Source organism: Mytilus galloprovincialis, chromosome 13, assembly GCF_965363235.1.
Source record: "Mytilus galloprovincialis chromosome 13, xbMytGall1.hap1.1, whole genome shotgun sequence".
In the NCBI taxonomy this organism is placed as follows: domain Eukaryota; kingdom Metazoa; phylum Mollusca; class Bivalvia; order Mytilida; family Mytilidae; genus Mytilus; species Mytilus galloprovincialis.
In genome coordinates, this window is record NC_134850.1 from 24,696,729 (window position 1) to 24,703,628 (window position 6,900).

Here is a 6,900-nt window from a genome sequence, read left to right on the forward strand (position 1 = left end):
TGAGACAGTTTGCAAACAAATTGCAGGATGACAATTTAAAAAAAAAAAAGTCAGGATAAACTGATAAAAAAACCAGGACCGAATAGAGTGAAACATAAAAGGCAGGACAGAGATTACAACTACAAAAAATGCAGGACACAATTTTTCATCCTAACCCCCCTTCTCCCTGAAAATCAAATAAGGTAGCTCTCTTAAATCCTAACCTCTCCCCCGAAAAATCAAATATGTTAGTTCCCTTAAATACACTGTTTTCTCGTTTGAACTGTTTTACAACTTCCAATGTGATGTGGGTTTTGCTCATTCTTAAAAACCATACAGTCATGACAGTAATCTATATACATATTTATATAGTTGTTTAATTCATTCACGTCATTCGGTCTCTGATTGATATATGCAGTTGCCTCATGGACTTCCAATTTATTTTATTCATATTTTTATATTTCATAATTTAGTTATACTGATGCAGTTCGTCAGTTAATACATTTTCAACTGTGTTTCTTTACTGCTTGTACATGGCCGTGATGCTATGATACGTGTGCATGAATACACTAGTTCCGTCGATTGAATGTAAAAATATTCAGCAATTATTGGTTTTATCCATTTTAATTTTTAATCCTAAAACAATAACAATATGTAAAAAACGAAATAAATATTGTCTGTCATCTATCGAAAGAACACTGTATCTAAACTAGACACGGTTAAATGCTATCGCATATCGGTTCCTGTATGAGAGCTCACAGATCTGCTCGACGCTTCATCTTGGTCAGCTACCACCTGGAAAGAAGGACATATTTTAGTTAGTTATGTGAGATCAGTGTTACTGAAACGTATTTCATTCTTGTAAAAACTTATAAAAAAATAGTAATCCAAACCATAAAGGTACTTCAGGACATGACATTTTATTAACCCTCCTCCTCCTTTTTCTTCCCAAATCCGTATTTTTTTTTTTTTTTTTTTCTGTTAATTTCAATTATATAATAGAGAGACATAGTATAAAAGTGACCGTCGTGGTTATGAAACTTGGAATTGAAAGTATATGTATGGTCATAATTTACAGAAAAACGCAAAAATAGTTCAAATTAATAGAAAACAAAAAATAACGGATTTTGGAAAAAAGGGGATGAGGTTAAAAAAAAAATGTCATATCCCCATGCACCTATGATCCAGACATGCTTTCCGTTTAAATAAGATTCAACAGTAAATTAACGTCAGAATAAATAAGCTGAAGGGAAAAATTGATCAGGAAGTTGAAGGTCATAAAATACTAAACAATACAGACGGGTTTTTTTTTCTTAATCTGCAGGCCAATGTCATCTTTACCTTCAATTTTACCCGTTTTCTAACACAATTTTAAGTTGGTGTAAATGAGGAATCAAGTATTGTGCAGCATTGAAAAAAAACAGTTCTCTGGTAAAAATGAACACTCTTGTATAAGCCAATCAAAATAAAGCATTTTAACGTGAAGTATAATAATTTTGCATTATAACAATGTATTCGAATGGGACAGAAGGGAGCTTGGTATGTAATGCGTTTCAATTGGCACTCAGTATTCTTTCGTCAGATTTCCGTTTGGCTTTCAGATTGTGATAAGCTATTTCTTTAAATACCTTAAGAACATACACCATATGCAGATCAATAAAATAACAAAAAACAATAGGTTATCACCAAGGGAATATGTTTTATTTTTCCATAGATCTGACTTGGGACTCTACCTAAAACATGTAAAGTCAAACCTGCTTAAGAGACCACCTGTATTAAGCAAAAACCTGTATTAAAAGACCATCAAGTTTAGATCCCTGTGTAGTACATTTCATATAAATTGAACCTGTATCAAATGACCACCTGTCTTAAGAGACCGCTTTTTTGTTCTCCCCTAAGTTCAATCTAATTAAAAACCGATCTCTCATCGCTCCTGTTTCTGATATGTCGCGTGGGAGATCTAACGAAAGCCGCTTTGAGGTCACATGTGAGTAACCTCGTAGGTGTGTCTTTTTCGACCAATGAAATTGAGTCTTCCACGATCTTGAAAGTTTAACGTAAGGCAAAGGGATGTAACTCATTTTATTTACGACGAAATCGTCAGTCAAAATAATTCATAAACTTTTTTGATTGGCTTATTAATAGGTCGTCAACTCATTTGCATATTTTTATAAATTCATAACCTTTAGTTCACTCACATGTGACCTCAAAGCCGGTTTCGTTAGATCTCCCACGCGACATGTCAGAAAACGGGAGCGATGAGAGATCGGTTTTTAATTCGATTGCCCTAAGTTGTCTCTTAAAGCAGGTTTTACTGTAAATGTATTATTATAAATACTCAGTTATAGATAAATTTTACAGTTTTTACTTAGAATTCTTTTATTTGCATCAATTCAGGCAAAGTTTATCTATATTTTTTTGCCCATCCGTCGTTTATTCGAGTGCTTGAACTCATATAGGATTAAAGCTTTCTCTCCGAGGACTACGAAATAAAAAAACAAAAACAAAAAAAAGCAACATTGTTTTGGTTTTGTGTTATGAATTACATGTATTACACCGTAAACTCCAACACATTCATTACTAAAGCTATTTCAATCTTATTTTTGTTTTGTTAATTATGATTGGTTGTCCAAAAAAGGCTTGATCGTAAAACTCTACTTTAATTTCTTATGATTGATTGTTGCTAAAAGGTCCAGTGGCAAATATTTCATGACCATAGTTCAGAACGAGAACAAATTTTAAAACAATAAATACAACAGGCAGGTGGTCTTATGAATATGAACTTTTTTTTTTTTTTTATTAATTTCTTACCTTATTAAAGCACGTTAGTCGATGACCCTTTTCAAAATTTTTGTCTGTTAGCACTTCTCATTTGCTGAAAAATGACAGAAAATTGCATTTAATTATTGAAACTATTGGTTCTGTTTACAGTGGCAATACATTTTGTACACTTTATATCATGTTAAAATGGTACTGATCCAAAACAATATCCAATTTACTAGAGTACGTGAATATAGTTCAAAATCATTTTTTCATACTTCGACCAGAAAATAAAATATTAAATTGAACCTTAATATAAATACCAACATAATAGAAAAGTAAGCATATATATGTGGTATTTATCAATGACACAAAATCCGTACAAACTCATAAAATGAAACATGTTAGGCATATGCACCGGGCTTTTATTGCTGGTTTAGCTCAAAGTAGTAATGATGCCCTTCATGCAAGTTCAAGTCGACCCTAGCTACGGTTTCGTGTTCATTTATAAGAACAATTTAAAAAAATATAGAACTGATATTTACAGTTATAATATCATCAAATATCACCGTTTTGTAAACAAGTCATTTTTTAAAACATGACATAAATTTCCAGTAATGCAAAACTTTATAAAGACAAGTACAATGCAGTATGCGCAACTTTTTTTGTCATAATCATATTTTCTCGTTTTCGAATAAATAATGATGTACAAAACTGTGTTCATCTCTGAATAAAATGTACATGTTTTTCTATGTTTTGATGTTATGCTATTGTTTCAGCAGGAAAAAGGGAGAAGGTTTGGTACCATTAAAACGTTTAATCCCGCTGCAAATGTGTGCACCTGTCTTAAGTCAGGAATCTGATGTACAGAAGTTGTCATTTAATTGTTTATGTAATTTATACGTGTTTCTCGTTTCTCTTTTTTATATAGATTAGAAGATTAGACCGTTGGTTTTTCGGTTTGAATGGTTTTACACTAGTAATTTTGGGGCCCTTTATAGCTTGTTGTTCGGTGTGAGCCAAGGCTCCGTGTTGAAGACCGTACATGTATTGACCTATAATGGTTTACTTTCATAAATTATTATTTGGATGGAGAGTTGTCTCATTGACACTCACACCACATCTTTCTATATCTATGTGTATAACTGCACACACTTCAATTAAAGGTTGAATGCTTCCTGATAGATAGTTGTATTTAAGAATTGAATGCTTCTTTTTGTAAATTTATTGGGGTGTAAAAGCGTTGACCGAAGTACATTTTTTAAAATGTACGCACGGTCAACGCTTTTACAACCCTATAAAGTTACAAAAAGAAGCATTCAATACTTATAATTACATTTTTTAGCTATGATTATGAAAACACGGATTTTATATATTTTATTATTTAATTCACCTGTGCACTTTATTGTTGGAGCACGTGTTATCATGAATGAAAAGTTGTATTGAGCAATACAACTGCTTACGGAATAACACGTGATGTGCAGTTAGCCAATCAGAATAAAATATTATAATGAAACATACATCTAATGTAATTATTACATAATAGCACCAGTCAGTAGACACATGTATACAAGTTGATTACTTCTATGTTACAATTTTGAGCAATGTTAGTCAAAGAACACTTATAAATGACTTTTTTTATAAAACAATAACAAAATCAATCAATGTTAGGGGAATACTTATACTTAAAAATCAAATTTTGAAATACTTTAAAACCGATGAGGATTAAAGTATCATCGTAAGGGAGATAACTCTTGTTTTTCAACAAAATATTAGACCAAGTGTAGGCTGTGATTGAATTAAATATACAAACTGATATGGACAATGTTTTTATCACGTTAAAGTGCAAACGGGTAGTCAGTCGTGTATCCCGATAAACAGTTTTTGAAGAATCCGCTGAACGAATATGATCAAAGAAATGGATGCCATAGGGTAAAGACAAAGTGGTTAGATATAAAACCTACACATTCAAAATCAGCAAGTGGTCTTTGCTGTTGATCACGGTAACTGCAGTAAGCTTCCCATTCTCTTTTGTCATCACTGGTTGGACGAGGCGGAGGCGGGGGTGGTTTTAACTTTTCTATCCGTTTGGCATATCCTTTAATTGCAGGATCGTTTCCACAGTATGATAAGAACAGTAGTGATCCTAGATATATCACAGCTAGAAAAGCGATCCGCATTCTGGGAAATACAATATATATAAATTATCAAAAATGATGCCAGAACGTACAGTAATGGAATTATAAATTTATTAACATTCTAATGTAAAATAACACGAAACATGTCATGTATATTTACGACAAACCTTATCGAGAATAAAAATAATCAGTTTCTTGATCTCTGAAAAAAATGTTTCCATCAATTAAGGAAAAACATGTAAGAAAATTACGTAAACAGTTGAAAGTGCTCCTTAATTCTTGAAAATAATATTATGCATGTATGTATGGACTTTTGTGTGAGTCCTGCTGCACATAAATATTCAAGATGCATTTTATGTTATATTACATAAACAGACATTTGATTATATTTTAAAAGACATCTTGATAAACAATATAAGAAGCGGAATAAAAAATAGGAATCAACGAACTAGAATTAAATATAATTTATTTAAATAAATTTCTTTTTCCTTTTCTCATTAAACATTTATTTTTCACTTTACCAATTGTGATTTTCTTTTTAAGTTGACAAATTATAGATATGTATTTTTATCAGGAGTCTACCAATGTATTTTTTCTTTATATTTCAATTCTTCTTACAATATTATCATTATTTATTACTATTTTCCATAAATTTTAAATTCATTACCATTAATAGATGGACCCTTTTCAATACAAAATAAATGCAATTAATTTAAAATATGTAAAGGTATAAATTTTTCAAAAGTATTTAAAGCAAGAAATATTCTTAAAAAATATATTATTTATCGGAAATAATTATTAACTTACCTTTAACTATTAACAAGGTGTGAACGGCATGTCTACAAGTTCCATTCTAACGGAAACACCCGGAAGTCAACGTGTACTTCCAACGGCAATATGTCAATTTCTGTATTTACCGCAATATTACATTCACGTCTTTAAAAAAATACTATATTTATGAAAGCACGTATTAACTAATCACAGGATGATAAATACAAGACGAAATATGATTTTATACAAAAAAAGACATGTCTTTTTTTCTCGTTAATTTTTTATAAATCAAAGGTAGACAACGGCGCCGTAGAAGATATATATCAATGATTTTGAACTACTACATTTCTTGAGGATTCCAAAAATTTACCCGTGTAGATATTTTTGTTAATGTTATTTGTAAGGAATAGATGTGGTTTTTATACTTTCGAATTTCGAATTTAGATCAGATAACTAATACAAAAACGTGTGTTGTGTTTGTCAGCTATTATAGTTTGCTTGCTTGTTTGTTTTGTTTTGTTTTGTTTTGTTTTGTTTTGTTTTGTTTTGTTTTGTTTTTTTTTTTTTTTTTTTTGTTTTGTTTTGTTTTGTTTTTATTCATTTTTGTTTCGTTTGTTTTGATCTTTAGTGTTGGTATTTTTTTTTAATGTTTTTTCACCTTTTCTCTCTTGGCTTTAGTGAGGGGGTTTCGTTTTATGTTTGAACCAATGAAAATGTGATAAATTAATCTAAGTTTTTTTAATTACATATTGAACAATTTCATTTGTAAATGCCTTCTTCGAGAATTTTACAGTTGGTACTCAACTTCTGATAGTCAAATAAGCGAGTATATCACGCCATCTGATATTCAATAGTTCTTTTTTGTAGTACCTGTAGCCACAATTGCAAACTCCATTCTCATTTCTCAGAATCAATAAACGCGACTTATGACAAGATTGTGAATGGAATGGAGCAACGCTATGGGTGCCACTATTTGAACAGAAACTTTTTACCCGTATACACTTCTTGAACCTACTAGTACCATTCTGAAGCACCTGCTTTTCACCTTGAATAAATAAGTTGAATTTTATTATTTTTTTCAATTTTAAATATATGCATGTATGATATTTATTGAATTTGATTTAGCTTCAAACTTTTGATTAAATTTTGTAAGATATGTACGAATCATTCTCTAGTTACATTATTGACATACGTAAACAGCCATGTTTTGCATTTACAAAATCCCCACTTAAAATTACACAAAAAAATGCGA

General features: G+C 30.7%; 1 long non-coding RNA gene across 2 annotated transcripts; it reads right to left on the reverse strand.

Moving 5' to 3' along the window:
• Positions 1-584: 584 nt before the first annotated feature.
• On the reverse strand, positions 585-5,822 carry LOC143055992 (uncharacterized). Of its 2 annotated transcripts, none has more exons than XR_012972196.1 (4): positions 5,685-5,822; positions 4,704-4,920; positions 2,791-2,854; positions 585-774 (listed from the first exon to the last, which is right to left on the reverse strand). It is a non-coding gene; the product is annotated as an uncharacterized LOC143055992 (long non-coding RNA). The 2 variants fall into 2 exon arrangements; XR_012972197.1 differs by lacking the exon at positions 5,685-5,822 and adding an exon at positions 5,545-5,567.
• Positions 5,823-6,900: the final 1,078 nt, after the last annotated feature.